The sequence below is a fragment of the Equus asinus genome, chromosome 2 (assembly GCF_041296235.1).
Source record: "Equus asinus isolate D_3611 breed Donkey chromosome 2, EquAss-T2T_v2, whole genome shotgun sequence".
In the NCBI taxonomy this organism is placed as follows: Eukaryota; Metazoa; Chordata; class Mammalia; order Perissodactyla; family Equidae; genus Equus; species Equus asinus.
The window spans coordinates 9,512,399-9,528,174 of NC_091791.1; the positions used below are offsets into that span (position 1 = coordinate 9,512,399).

The 15,776-nt window shown below is 49.9% G+C and overlaps 1 long non-coding RNA gene across 1 annotated transcript in view; it reads right to left on the reverse strand.

Annotated features, from left to right (window-relative positions):
• LOC123277589 (uncharacterized) overlaps window positions 1–15,431 on the reverse strand; it is a 37,749-nt gene extending 22,318 nt beyond the window's left edge. Inside the window, exon 1 of the long non-coding RNA XR_006514647.2 lies at window positions 15,333–15,431. This is a non-coding gene — a long non-coding RNA (uncharacterized lncRNA). The remainder of the gene's footprint in view (window positions 1–15,332) is intronic.
• Between the last annotated feature and the right edge of the window lie 345 nt (window positions 15,432–15,776).

Consider the following 15,776-nt stretch of genomic DNA (forward strand, 5'->3'; position numbering starts at 1 on the left):
ACTGGGAACAATATCCACCAAAAACAAAAACAAACAAAAAAAGAAATAAAAATGAATAGAATCTACTGAAACCAAAGGGGACAGAAAAGTCTCAACCTCAATATCGTGTCAAATTGAGTAATAAAGTGAATTCCCCAAGTGCACGAAAGGGCGCTTGCTGACCACCCGGAGCTCCCAGCCCCGACAGCCACCTCCCCCACCTCCCAGAGTGGCTGCCACCCGTGTTCCAAGGTCATCGAGATGGTGCCCTTCTAGGTTGCCAGTACCTGGTACCAAGCCCAGATCTGAGCTGGTTAGTTCCTGCTCCTCCCCGCAATCTGGGTCACACCGAGCAACTTCCAGTTCCTCCACTCTGTGTTGTATTCTCTCCCTTCTCTATTCCCTCTGCAGGGAACACCATTCCTTCTTTCCATACCACCCTCCATCCTTACCTTTCACCTGGCAGACGCCTGCCTCTAACACTTCAATCCTTCCAGCATCAATTTGAAGGCCCTTCCCCAAGAGGCCTGAGTCCCAGCAGGCAGGCTGCCCAAGGATGTCTTCCAATGGCCTCTGTCCTGTTATCACACTGCCCTGCCCGCATGTATGTCTGCAGCCCCTCCAGGCTGCCTACCACCTAAAGGCAGGGACCAGCCCACCTGTCCCCACTACAACCTAACCCCTAGGTCGGTGCCTGGTACTTAGTAGGTCCTCAATGTTCCAAGAGGGTTGTTTGCAAAGCCAGGTTTGAGCAGTCCAGCCTTCCGGCAGGAGAATTAATGCAGTCACCAAAACTCGCTTTCAGCTGCTCCTCACTCAGGGGAATGGGCAGGACACAGCCCATATTGCCTCCTAGCTGTCTGAGTGGAATTTCTTTCCAAATCCGTGAGTGGAGACAATTATATTATGAACTTTCTAGAAAGCCCTGGCCTTGCCCTACATTGTTGTCTGAGCCTCCAGTCCACACTGACCCCCCAAAGCACACCACAGAGCAACCCAGTCTCTTCCTCTAGAACATTCCCTTCTCCTTCCTGGGCACCCCCAATGCCTCTAGGGTATAACCAAATTGGGGATGTGTATCTCCAAGACATTTATCACAGAATTACAGCTCCAGGATCCCGTTTCCGTGGCTGTGACATGATGACTGTGTATTTCACGCCTTTCAGTTTCCCAGCTGGGATTCGGAGATTTAAAGACATGGGGATGTATTTTTAAATTTACGAGCGGGCCATTGATTTAATTAATTGTGCCCAAAGAGTGTAGTCAGTTGCAATAGGAATTCTTAAAGGCGAAGGGGACCAGAGGAAGGAGGTCTCTGACGGTTGGGCCACAAAAGCTTGTGTTTCTCGGATAAAGCTGGTGATGTTAAGGGTCTAGGTTAAAATAAATTATTTTAGAAGGCATGTCCATAGCAGGCAATGCACCCAGGAGCATTTTGAGAAGCACCCGGTTGCATACACCAAAATACATGCAGTTGCGTACACCAAAAGAGCTATTCTTTGAGGGTCTCCACGTAATGTGATCCTTCAAAAAGGACAGAAACCAATTCACCAGCCAGGAATAGCCTCCACTTTCACACTGGTCCATTCCGTCATCTGACTGGGGCTGCTTGGGCCAGAGCCCGTTCCCCTGGAGGACTCTCTGAATCAGATTTTCCCCAATTGGTTACACGGAGGAACATGTTTTCCTATAGGTTGTCCCAGTCTCAGAGTCGTGTGTCAAAGACATCTATAACCTACAGCCTGCCTGGTCTAACCTGCTAATTTTACAGATGGGAAAACTGAGTCCCAGAGGCCTTGCCTGTGAGCAACAAAGCCAGGATCAGAGTCCAGTCTCCTGGTCCCACTCAGGGCTCTGTCCGGCCACCTGGGGCTGCCTCTTGGCTGAGAGGGCCCCAGCTGGAATTCATTTCCCAATGTCCAATTATTTTTTATGTTAGACTTCCACTCTTGCATAGAAAAAAGTTTTAATGAACTTATGTACTTTCCTCCAGAATTACATCCTATTTTTCTCCTTATGTGCTTACAATGACATCAAAATTTCATGTAGCTGTCATAAACCCAGAAGCTGTGTCTGAGCAGAGATGTGGCCCTATAGAGACAAAGCTTGAGGCTGGTGCGACATAAATTCCACTGCCTAAGGGTCTAATGGGGACATCTCTTCTAGGACATGCTTTCCATTTCTCAATATCGGAGGAATGCTAGCTGTCATCTAGAAATGATCTCAGAATATCTCGAGTGGAGAGTCCCCGTGAGGGCAGACAGGAGGGGCAGAGACCCGAGGGTCGGAACGGGAAGACGGCATTGCCTGCCCCAGAAACCCCTGGCTCCCCCTCCCCGCCTCATCCTGGGTTGGTCCTATCCTTGCAACACCAGGTTTCTCTCTCTTCCTAAGGAGCACTGTTGGCAGCAAGCTGGTGTCGGCTGACCTGCCTGACGCCCTCCTGGGTGGGGAAGCTTTTGCAAGGTGGGACCTTATCCATCCTGTTGTATCTTCATCTCCTGGAGGGTACCTGACACATAAAAATGCTCAGTAACTGCCCGTGGCTGAAATGAGACGTCTGGCCCTATTCATTCATTTTATAGAAGAGGAAACTGAGGTCCAAAGAGGTCAAGTGGGAAATTGGAGTGAAACCAGGGCTGGGCTCAGGGCCCTGCCTGGACTTCTCTGGATTTCATATCTTTGCAAATAATAAGGAAGCAATAAGGGTTAAGCTGAACCACTTAGTTCTGCTTTCCCAGGATCATGCAAACTTCCTCTCCCGCCACCTCCTGCTCTCTGCCCCACCTTCAAGGCCTTGGAAATGCTGCAGGTTTTTATGCAAATAACCCTTCTAGGGGCCTAAAAGAAGCAAATGTTTATTTTTCATTCAAAGGCCCCAGGTGGGTTTTATGTGCTGGGCCTGGTTAGGCCCCTGCTATCAGATGGGCATGCAAATGACTCCGCTAGAAAGGACCTGGAAGAGAATAGCTCTGTTTCCAAACACACAGACATTTGCCTGGACATTTCCCTAGCTCATTTTCCTGTTCCATTCTAAACAATGTGCGGCTACGATGACTGTCCTGCCTAGTAAAATTCTAACAGCAGGTCGATAGCGCCCTATTGACTGGGAACAGCTTAACCACCTTCCAGCCAGGCAGCGAAAGGGGCCTAGCCTCAGCACCCAGACATTCTCAGTCTAGCAGGAGCCCCATCTTATCCATTTGCCACCAGCAGGGACCCGAGGGCACCAGGAGGAAACACTTTGGGGAAGGCTCTTGAAAAGCGTCATTGCAAAGCAAGAGGTTGACAAGTCCTGAGTCATCAGCTGAGACTATTGAGAGGAGAGGTTTTTTAAATGCAAGCTTTGTCCCCAGTTCCAGCCTGCCTCTTTCACTGGGAGGCCCTGAGGGCCATATCGGAGGACCATGAGATCAGCCCCGGGAAGGGACCGTTCCACAGCAGGTGAAGCACAGGTCTCCTCCCTCCCGGGAAGAACAGGCTCAGAGGCCACATTTCAGCATCATCCATGGGCTGGACCCATTTGGATCTCAGAGTGAGCTGGCCACAGAAAGCCACCTCTCCGGGCAGAAATGTGACAGTACACATACCATGCGACCCAGCAATTCCACTCCTGTGTCCGAACAAAAACTTGTGCATGAATGTTCATAGCAGCTTCATTCATAACAGCCCCAAACTGGAAATTACCCAGATGTCCACCGAGGAATGGATAAACAAATTGTGGCATATCTCAATAATGGAATACTACTCGGCAATAAAGGAATAAACTACTGATAGCCACAACATGGGTGAATTTCAATGCATTGCACTAAATGGAAGAAGCCAGGATGTAGGGTGGAGGGTTGCTGTAAAAGCAGGGTGACATCATGAGAAGATGGAAATATTCTACATCTTGATTGTGGAGGTGTTGGACAACTGTATTCACGTGTCGGAGTTCATCAGATTGTACACTTAAAATTGGTGAATTTTATTGCATGTAACTTACACCTCGATAAGGGTGATTCTTTTGGAAAAGAAACATCATGATGAATTATGTTGAATTAGAGGTTATTCTTCTTTGAGGATTCTCATTTTTCTGCCTGTAAAATGGTATTCAAAACACAGACCAGCCAACAAACCCATTCCTCTAAGAGTAATAGGAGAGGATTGCCAGAGAACACCAATCCACCAACTTTTTAGCCCAAGATCACCTACTTAGACATGTTGAGAGGTAGTGGGCTCAGAAGTTAACAGTGGAGATTTCAAATCCTGTATTTAATGCCCAGCTTAGGCTGTCAGCTGGGTAAAGCTGGAAAAGAGAATAAAACTCTGAAATTCCTTATCTCTGAAATGGCCATAAAAATAGCCCTTCCAAGGTGGAACAAACCCAGGTGTCCATCAGTGGATAAGTGGATAAACAAATGTGGCACATTCCAACTGTGGGATATTCAGCCACAAAAAAGGAATGAGGTACTGATGCATGCTGCAATATGGACGAACTCTGAAAAGGTCCTAAAGCGAAAGAAGCCAGACACAAAAGGACACGTATTATGATTCCATTCATGTGAAATATTCAGAATAAGTAAATCCACGGAGACAGAAAGCACATTAGTGGTTACCAGGTGGAGGGGGGCGAAACTGCTTAACCGAGTACAGGGTTTTATTTCGGGATGCTGAAAATGTTTGGGAACTAGGTAGAGGTGCTGGTTGCACTGCATTGTGATGTGCTAAATGCCACTGAATGTCACTTTAAAATGGTTAATTTTATATCATATGAATTTCGCCTCATTAAAAAGAAGAGCATTTCCCTCCTTGTTATCAGGAGGAATCAAGAAGGTCGCTAAGGCAGAAGGCACAGTACCGGGACAGAGAAAACCTCAGCGACGATGCTCAGCTCACTGGGGAGCCCTTCTTCTGGCGGCTCCGAACTTGGGGAGCTCCTCTGACCCATGGGAGCCACCTCTGCCGGAAGGAGAGGCGGTCACAGCGGGTCACCTTGCGGGTACAAACTCCAGCCTGCAAACCCCTGTTGCTGCCTGCCCCTGGGACATTACCCCTCCCTTGAATCCGGGCTGGACTGCAAGAGGAGCCACTTAGGAAAATAGCCTCGCTTGTGTCGTAGGTCCAGCCCTGGCCCCAAGGGCCGACATTCGATCTTTGTCCTGTGACCCCGGCTCTGACCCATGCCTAATCCCACGGCCGTGCCGACAGCACCGCAGGCCTGTCTGGGACAGCGGCTTTCCCATGGAGGCCCAGTCAGGCCTTGACTCCCAACAGCTTGAGCGTTTTGAGGGGCCTGTTGGACCACAGGTACAGAACACAGCACAGGCTGGGAGATTTGAACAAGCTCATAACGATGAGACAAATTAGCATCCAATCAGAATCCTGTTAGTGTGGGAACACACTGAGGAAAGCAATCCACATTCATTAAGACCGTGTTTTCTGATAGGAATCAACGGGTGGCCTTCATCCTGAGAGATGCTGAGAGTGGTCCTCAGCCCTGTGTGAAAGGAAGGCTCAGGCCGGTGTGGGCTCTGGAAGCAGAGAAGGAGGTTTCGACCCGAGTTCTCCTGGAGGCCTGCTTTAGACACCCACACCCATGAAATGAGCGTCTGCACCTCCAAACCTATGGATTATTTTGAGAAAGGTTCTACCTGGCGAAAAAGAAGGGGCTCTTTGGATTAGAAGCTCTGTAAACTTCATGGGCCACTTCACCCTTCTGAAGCCCGGGATTCTCACCATTAAAGTGAAAAGGTTGTTCTGATTGACCTGTCTCTGGGCTTCCTCTAGATCTTTCTCTGAATCTCGTTCATCACCCTGAGAAAGCATCAAGCTTTCATAGACTCACCAGGCACGAAGGAGAGGGCCAGGCTGGAGAGAGAGATTCGAGAATCATTTGCTTAAAACATCTATAGGGCTCATCCAGGAAAGTGCAGACCAGTGGTTCTCAGAGGCACCTGGAAGGCTGACTAGACACAGAGTGTGGGTCCACCCCCAGAGTTTCTCATTCGGAGGGGTCTGGTTTCCAACAGGTTCCCAGGTGAAGATGATGCTGCTGTTCCCGGAACTACACTTTGAGAACAACTGGTGAGGAGTGAGGGAGAAGAAGGGGAGAGGAGGTCCCCGCAAGGACAGGAGCTGCATCAAGGACAGGAGCATCCCTGCAGGGTCAGGTAGGGGGAGCAGCCTTTGAGGGACAGACAGGTTGGCCCAGGAGGAGGCGGTACCAGGGAGATGCACCAGTGTTCAGCCTTGAATGGATGGAGTTCCAAAAGGGAGGATGTGCTCCCTTCACAGACAGGCCAAGCAGGAGGGAGAACAAAACCAGGGGAGAGACAGCCAGCAAGTCTCGGGGACCAAAGGCAGCATGCAGGGGCAAGGAAGGGGAGGATTTGGTCCATGGAAATAATATGCCCACTCTTCAAAGGAGAGACACCTGTTCTATTTGGCTCCAGGTCATGTTTCTGACACACGTGGTCTATGTATGACAGTTAGCTCTCCGGCTCTGGCTTGCAGAAGAATCCATGCCACGCCAGAGTTCACAATGGCAGTTTCGCACTGAATTCAGGAAGGGACGGGACTGCTCAGGGACAGACAGAGAGCCGGGGGCAGGGTCTGCATTCAAACCCAGGCCTGTCACAGGTGATTCTATCCCCACTCCATCCGCGTCTCAGTTGGGTCAGAGGAGAGTTGTGAAGTTCCCATGTCCAGGGCCCTGTCCTTGGGAAAACGACTTAACTGCCAGCCTCTTCTGCCTCCTCTGTGAAATGGGCCTCTTACCACCGTGCCCAAGGGCTGAGTCGACTCCTCCAGGGAACCTGCTCTGTACATAGGGAAGTCTTACACTTTATTGTCAGCATTTACTAATAGGCACTAGTTAATATCTATTGGTTCCAAGCAACTACGATTAAGGTAGACAATAGAAGCTGAAACAGTAACATTTGGGATTTTATAGGTCGGTTCTTGCAGGCTCAGACTGGGGGCGTAGATCAGTGTTTGGGCGGCAGCAATGGCTGGATGAAATTTTCCTTCAAAGCTCAGCCAGGCAGAGCCCCAGGGCAGGACACTGCAGGACTGTGTGTGAAGGAGACAGTCGGCTCAGGGAGGGGCCAGGGAGCTGGGCTAACTCCGCATCCTGAAGATCAGTAAAGAACGCTTGTCAGCCCAGGAGCGGAGGAAATTTTCCCTGCAGACTGTGAGGCACCAGGGAGCCTAAGAGGTCACTGGCCTAGGACCCCAAGAGCCAGATGTTATCAGGGTCTCCACTGTGAAACCGGAGCCTGGACCCTCACACCACACATGACATTCTGGGGCAGGCGCCAGGCGGTGATCAAGACAGGGAGCTGTTCCCGGCCTGGGGTGCTGGGGATGCTGACCAAAGCCTGGCGATAGTTTCTCCTTCCTTCCCCACCCATCCTTTCTTCTACTCTCTGCACCTCAGGGTACAGGGGTAGTCTCCCTCTGCACCTGAACCAGACTGAAATTGCCAAGCAGCAGCCTCATGATCCTTGGGGACTGCAGGAATTCAGGAGAGAGACAAAAAGACCAGGCAGATGGGCCAAATCCCAACAGTGCTGCTCCTACCTGACCCAGCACCTTGGCTGGACTCAGAAATTCCTCCTAGGTCCACCACTCTGCTCTCCTCCAGGCAGACACCCTAAGACTACATGAACCACACCTGTCTACATGAACATGACTGTGTGTCCCAATGCTTCTGTAGCTTGACTTTGTTTTTCTGGAAACCTCTTGCCAAGGCAAATGGCTTGATTATTCAGTGGAGCAACTACCTAATTCTTCAATGGGAAGCATCAACAGATAGTTTGCACCCTAAGATTCTTTGAATTCCTCACCTCAAAAACCCTTGCGTCACTGTTTCTGCCAATCCTGGATTGTTGTGTCCCTATCCTTATCTGATCCTATTCCCACGGTGAAAGTCACCCCCTTAAACCAAACTCCCAATTCTCAACCAATTCTGACCTTGCCTTCCCCGCACTGACACTAACTACCAAAGCTCTGTAGGATGGTGTTCTCCATTACCACAGTAAGCAATAAACTCAGCTTTACCTTATCAACAGGTTGTGTTAGTGGTATTTCACTAACATTCAACAGTGTTGAACGCATTCAACACTAGCATTCAATAAGTGTTTTTGAAAGGATGAATAGATGGATGGATGGATGACTGAATGTGGGGAGATGAATGAATGAGTTGATGGATGGATGAATATATTGGTGGATGGATGGATGGGTGAATATGAATGGACGGATGATTGAATACAGATGGATGGATGGACGGATGAGTGGATGGATGAATATGGGGGTGGATGGATGGATGGGTGGGTGAATGAGTTGCTGGATTCCTACCAATGCTGATGAAGCCTTCAGGCCTAGACTTAGCCTAACTCCAGAGAAGGTCCCATCCTGGTCTCATGAGGACTGGCAGCCTGTCTGATCAGAGAAGCATCTTCCCCTCTGCAAGGAAAACCCTTGAAATTATAAAAGTTAATTCTCAAATAGCAAATCAGGATGATTTTGGTTGAAATTTGCAACTCAAAGACAAGATTTGAAAACAGCCTGGGTGAATGGGGCTGCCCACCCCGACTTGATGTGATGTGTGTAGATCAGTATCAAATTAAATTTCCCTATTGTGCCTTTTCTGCAGTGGACACAATACAGGGTGTCACTACCCCCACCCTCCTCTTGGCATCATCCTTTTGAGCTTAAATTATACAGAAGCAAATAATTATCAGAGCCTTCTGTTTACTCTCCTTAGAAGATTTAATTTATCCCAATAAACATGGGAGGCAGACCTTTTGGATTCGAAATGACATATAATTTACTTCTAACAAATGCTCAGGGTCCCGGAGAAAGGGCATTCATCAAGCCGATCTGAGTCCCAGGCAGCTTACCAAAAGGACCTTTTGTCTAATTGTTTTCCATCACAAACAACATGTGGGGAGGAGATTTAGGCAATATTTCCAAACACTGTAAGCTACATAATTATTGTCCTCAGCAAACCTGGTGATAGTGTTAGAGTCACAATAGCAATTTATCTGCCTAATCCCCCATTCACTAGGGCCCATCACAAGTGTCATGTGGTTGAGGAGGCATTTAACAACGTTCCATTCAAACCCTAGATTTAAATAACATTAGCCGGTGACCCAGGCCCAACAAAGCCCAGGAAATCCAAAGGGGGCTGGGGAACCATCCTCGATGCCTGGCATTTGGCTGAGGGTGCCGGGATGGCAGAGAGAGGACTCTGGGCTGCCACTCTCTGCAATCTGGACCAGGCATAAAAGACATCACTGCTGGGAGTACAGTCAGTGGCTGGGCTCCGGCCCGCCGACCTGCCTGTCTGGTACCATACTGGAGCTTCATCTGTAGCTCTTTTGTACAACAGCAATAGCGTAGCTTCAGCTGCAGCCTGTGGACCTAGCTCTGTCTGAGCTCCAGATCTCAGTACGTGATTGCCTGCTGGACATCCCTTCGGATGTTCCACCAACACCTCAGACACAGCCGTTCAAAACTCAACTCCTCATCTCTGCACCTCCCTCCCTTGCCCCCAATTTGCTCCTCTGTGAATGGCATCACCGTCTACCCGACCATCTAAGCCCAAAACTGGGGGGCAGAACATTCCTCCTTCCTGCAGTTATTGCATATTTCCTTGGGCAGCAAGGCCCTGTTATTTCCAAGACCTGGACATTTTGCGAGTCCATCCCCTCTCAAATCCAGCCCAGTGGCCACTTCCATGACTACAGCACTGTAATCCTCCAGCTGGTTTTCCTGCCTCTAGTTCTTGTCTCTTCCAACCCCTTCTTCTCAAGATAGCAGTACAAAGTGCAATTCTCAAACTGCAAATCGAGACTGATTTGATTGAAAAATGCAATTCAAAGACAGTGTTTGAAAAACAGCCTCGGCGAGTGGGGCTGCCCACTCCAGCTATAAAACTGCATGGCGTCACTCCATTGTTTGATAACGTGCACAGACGTTCTGTTATCTTCAGGGTCAAGTCCAAGCCGGCCCTTGCTTTCCTTGGCGTCTCTCTCATAAGTCTTCAGGCACACCAGTAGTTTCCCATAAGCGTCATGCCCAAAGCCAAAATCAAAAAGATTCAAATCCAGAGCATGCGGTGTTTCCGTGAACGCCACCTTGGAGCAATTGGCAGGGGGTGGGGGTGGAGGGGTGCCTGGAGATGGGTTCTGGGGTGTGGATTCCACCCTAGTCCTTCCAATTCTATCAGCTCCTTGAATTTCTAGATGGAAGAAGCTGGGGCTCTTCTACGAACAAGACGAAAGGACTGATTCTGCCCCTGCACCAAATTCAACAATCCTTTTGAGAGAGAAGCACATAAAGGACTAAAGAGTCGAAGAAACTCACATGAACTGGCTTCTAATCGCAGCTTGGTACCTCAGGCTGGTAAGTCACTGGGTTTTTCCACGCCTTTGCTTTACAGTGGGGATGGGAATAGGACCTGTTGCCTAAGATCGTTGTGAGGGTTAGATCAGAACACTCACTCCTGCCCATTAGGCCTCCTTCTTTGCCTAGCTAACTCCTACTCTCCTGGCAGAATCTTATCTTTCACGTCCCATCTCCTAGGACACCTCCCTGTGGCCCAGCCCCAGAATGGGTACGGGTAGTCCCCGTGATGGCATCCTTGACATTTTTTATTTGGGTCACAGTTGCTTACTTGGTTTTTGGACCATTTGGACCATGAGCTCCATGAGGCAGGGTCCAGGGCTTGCTTGTCAGTGTGTCCCCGTGCCTGGCCCACGTCCATCCTGGCCAACTGAGTGAATGCTGGCTCGCTCTACTAAAGCACCTCACACGACAGCTCGGGTCTCAGCAGTGAATCTCCCCACACTGCCCTTTTCCTCTTCCCTTTGTCTGCTTGGCACACGCCTGGGCCAATTTGTATTTTGTGCCTTGAGATCTTCTGTGCACGTTTTTCTTCAAAAGATGAAGGAAAATCCCCACCTTTAAAAGTTGTGACAGTTACGCAAACACTCAGTAACAGAAATGTGCGTGGGCTCTGGCAGATCCTGCTGCCTCCTCCATCACTGATTCAAGGATGCAAAATGGCACGGCCAGCTCCACCAGCTCTTCATGGGGACGCCTTCCTGGGCCCTGGGTTTGCCATCCGTGTGGTGAATGCCTCCGGCCTGCCAGGCGGGTCTGGCTGCTCCTTGGCTGCGCAGGTGTAGGAAGCAAGCCTGTCAATGCCGTGTTTTAAAAATGAGATGGGGGCTTGATCAACCATCACGCCTCCCAAGCAGCTGTTATGTTCAGCTGTGCTTGTCTTTCTTTGTGCGGGTCACTGATCCACTGGCAGGATGGCAGCTTGTAGGGGGGTGCATGAACCCCTGTGTCCCCCTGCCTGTGTCCATGGGTAAGGCCGGGATGAGCCCCTTCTGATGGGGTGGTTAATGAGGCCAGGCAGTGGCTGCGGATGGGCCAGCCGCTCTGAGATTTAGAGGCTAAGCGAGGAGGTGCGTGGTGTTTCATTCAGTCCGTGGACACCAAGTGAACACCGCTGTGTGCCCAAGGTGGGCGCTGAGAACAAAGAAAACAGGCCCCAGTGGAGAATTGGGGGTCACGCAAGGCAGAGAAGTTTCCTGGGACTAGCGACAGGACAGATTCACCTACTGGCTGTGTAATTTGGAGAAGCAACTTAACCATTCTGAGCCTCATTCATTCAACAACTATTGTCTTAGTTTGGGCTGCTGTAATGAGATACCACAGACTAGGGACGCTTAAACAACAAACACTTATTTCTCACAGTTCTGGAAGCTGGGAAGTCCCAGTGAAGGTGTTAGCTGGTTTCCTATCTGCTGAGAGACCTCTTCCTGACTCGCTGGTGGCCACCTTCTCTGTGTCCTCACGTGGCAGGGACAGACAGAGTTCTGGTCTTTTCCTCTTCTGTGAGATACTGTTCCCATCGTGGGATTGACCCTCAGTATCTCATCTAAAACTAGTCACCCCCCCCCCCGGAGGTCCCACCTCCCAAGACCATCACAATTGGGAATTAGGCTTCAACTTAAGAAAGTGGGGTACACAAACATTCGATCACAGCAGCCATTTGTCAAGTCCCCACGATGTGCCAGCCACTGTACCAGGCTCTTTGGACACAAATCCTTCTGCAAAATAGGGATTTCACCACTTCCCTCATCAGACCCTTGTAAGTCGGTACAACACGTAAGGAATAGCTATAGCACTCAACCCTCCATTAATGTGTGGCGTCCTCTCCCACTGGGGACAGGCAGAAAAAAATCGATTCAAAGCCCAGCATTCAAGAGAAAAATGCATAGTAGGTAATAATAGCACGTTCCCAACCATTAAGCTCTCTCTGTGAAAGGAGAGGACCAGGTGGGGCTCAGGATGCCAAAGTTCCGGCAGAAGAGCAGCCGCCAGAACGCTGAGGTCCAACCTCTCCTGCTGTCTTGCTGTGTGACTTTGGTTAAAGGTTTTGTCCTCTCTGTTTCTTGCTTTCCTCATCTACCAGAAGGAAATAATACTTGCCATACTTAGTGATCATAGTAGTAACATAAAGCTTAAGTTATATATAAAGCTTAAGTTAGTGTATTAGAAAGTGCTTTGAAAAATATCCGAATGAGACCAAATGCAAAGTAAAACCGCTCCATTTACAGCACTCCCACGTTTGACATTACCACGTGTATCTCAGCTCGGTTCCCCTGAGGTAGACCCGGAGAAGAGGGCTGGACCGCAGGCGGACTATTTGCGGGGGGCGGGTCTCAGGAAGCAGAGTTACATGGTGGGGCAAGTGAGAGCGAAAAGGGAGGACAGCCACGGGGCGCGTTACTGAGCAGGTTACTGCTGTGGGCAACTGGGGCTCAGTCCTTCTGGGACCTCTGAGGACCGTGACTACACAGCCCCGAATCGCCCCACCAGGGGAAGGCCAGTAGGGTGATTTTGCACCAAACCCCAGACCTCTTCGGTTGGAGGTGTTGCCTGAGGAGGTTAGATCAAGGGCATTGTGGGCTGCCCGATGTGGGTAGAGCACGCTCCTGTGCCCCAGAAAGCTCTTGGGGCATAAACCAGAGAGCCTGGGGCAGATGCTGGAGGGGGGAGGCTCTCGGTGAGCTGGGAAGTCCACAGATCTGCAGAGAACTCAGAGTGGGACAAGAGCATGGGGCCGGCCATCAGGGGTGTCTGCCACGGCAAGTACTCCCACACACATGACAATCTTCTCCTCAGCACATTCTCATTGTCGTAGTGATGAGAGCATTTGCCCAGCAATTTTAAGGCTCAGGAAAATTTAGAAAGCATCCTCAAAGGTTAAAATAGGTGCCACGGAATTCATGTGCTAAAGTTCGTTCAACAAAAGTTTGTAGTTGCACACCACGTGCAGGGTGTGACGCACCAGAGATATAGGGGCGAACCAGGCAAATTTGCCTCGCCTTTGAGGAGCTAACGTTTTAGGGGGAAAGACCAGCCCCCAAATTTGATATGTGCTGAGAATGAATCCAACAAGGGGCAGAAATAGAAGAAGGGGAGAATGGGAAGGCCCGTGTCAGTAGGGGAGTCAGGAAAGGTCTCTTTGAGGAGGTGACTTTTAAGCTTAGAAATACAAGATGTGGAGAAACTAGCTATACACATAGTGGGACAAAGGGTATTCTGGGCCCAGGAGGTAGCCTGTGCAAAGGCCCTAATTTACACTCAGTTCTAACACCAGGCTTCTCTTGGCTCCTGGTCCAGAGCGCATGAAAAGTAATCTTAAAAGGACCAGGAAAGGAACTCAGGGGTGAGTCCCAGAGTTAAGTTTTCTGGAAGAAACTAAAGTCCCGGAGACAGCTTAGGAAGTCACATAAACCTGAAAGGCAGACCCCAGAACAACAGTGTCACTGTAAGAGGCCCCTGGGTGCCAGACCAAACAGCCCCTGCACCTCACCAGTGCTCCAGGAGGCTCCACCTGACGACCAGAAGCAGCATTTCCTTGACCTCAGACTGTTCCAAAGGACGGGCACCAAGCACACCCACTTATCCTTCCCAGAAAACTCGCTTCAGTGCTGGAGGGAGGTGAAGCGGCCGTGGATGCTCTCAGAATGGTTCACACACGTGCAGCGCTTCCCACGCACCTGGCAGGCTCCAAGGACTCCACGTGCAGGAACTCGAGCCCCGTGAAGTGGGTACTGTGTCAGCTCATGTCACAGAGAAGCAAGCTTGGGCATGGAGCGGCGAGGTGACGTACCCAAGGTCACCCAGGTAGTACATGAGGAGCCGGGACAAGAACCCGGGCAGCCTGGCTTGAAGGGGCATGCCCTTCAGCACGACACTGTGCTGAGCTGCTGGCCACACATTCATGCTGATCAAGCCCACAGATGTCGGCGCCACCGAGATCCTGCTGCCTAAGCACCAAGTGCTAGGCCCTGAGGGTTCCTGCTGTGGCACAAAGGGGCATCTGTTGTCTGGTATGCAAGCAAAGATACCAGAGAACAGCTACACATCAGCACAGTCCAAGACAAAATGCTTCCCCCTGGTGCTCCTCACAGGTAAAGTGCAATGGCTCATTCATTCATTCAGCATTTACTAAGCACCTACTGTTTACAAAGCACGGCCCTGCAGCCTGGACCATGGGATAATGGGAAGATCACAAGTTCTGGAGTCTGAGTCCCGCTCTGAACCTTGCAGGCACCACGGCCTTGGGCTGCCCACCTAACTTCCCTAAGCCTCTGTTTCTAACTCTACCATGGATGTTACAAGGGTTGCGATGAGGACTTCAAACAAAAAGAGAAAAGAGAACCGAGTGTGAAAGCAGCTGTAAGGCATCGAGGCCTGAACGGTTGAGTCCCTTTAATTTCTGCAAAGGCAAAGCACAGGTGAATGGAATCCCCGAGGAGCTGGCAGCCTGGACCAGGGGAGAATTCTCCCAATCCACTTTGGCTTTTCAGCCCTTTGGGAAAACAAAGCGGACAAAAGTTTGTCGATTTACGAATGTGACATAATTTGGCCCTAGGCTCTCAGATGCACAGAAGGAGATGAAATGCTCATTTCAGCTGGTCCAAATTTCCTTCTATGACTTGCATCTCTGATACATCCTACTTTCTCCCAGTGAAATCAGCTTGATTACCCCCGATGTTGGGGACCTCACTGCCTGCAAGGGGATCCCTTCTATCTTAGCTGTCCTCTTGCAAACTCTCTTTATTGTGCTGTGTCTTAAGTGAGTCCATTTTCCCACACCCACAGTAACCCGTTAAACGAACGAACTTCTTTGGTACCTTCTGCTAAACAATTAAAGGTCAGAGGAGGGTCCGGTGGCCAAGGAGAAGTTAGAATCTCGGCCCTCCACAACTTCCAGATTTAGACCAGGCTGTTTTAAATAAGGATGCAACAGCTTACGAAACACAGGCTCCCCTCCTTACTTGAAAATGATGACAGTGGCTTTCTTCATGTCAGCTTACAAGATGGAGCAGGTCCCTCCTTTCTGTTTTTCTGCATACTGTGCTCCTTTGGGGGAAAGGCCACTTCAATAAATAAATAACAGCAAATCACAAATAAAATAACACCCGAGTGCTTCCTGTCCCGGAGTTACACATGATTTACCAGGACTGAATTCGCGACCTCCGGCTTCCGGGTGGGGGTGGGGAGAAGCGGAGGGAGAGCAAGCACAGGGGGCCTCGCACCGTCTGAATCCCAGATACGCGCCTTGAAGGGAAGGGTTTAGCTCCTATTCTCCCAGAGAAGAGAATCAACAGAGAAGTAATGATAGTGTGCAGTGAAGGGAACGAAATGAATAAATAAGCCCTCTATGAGCTGGATTCAAACATTTATTTTTACATGAAAGAGGGCTAATGACATTCAATAGG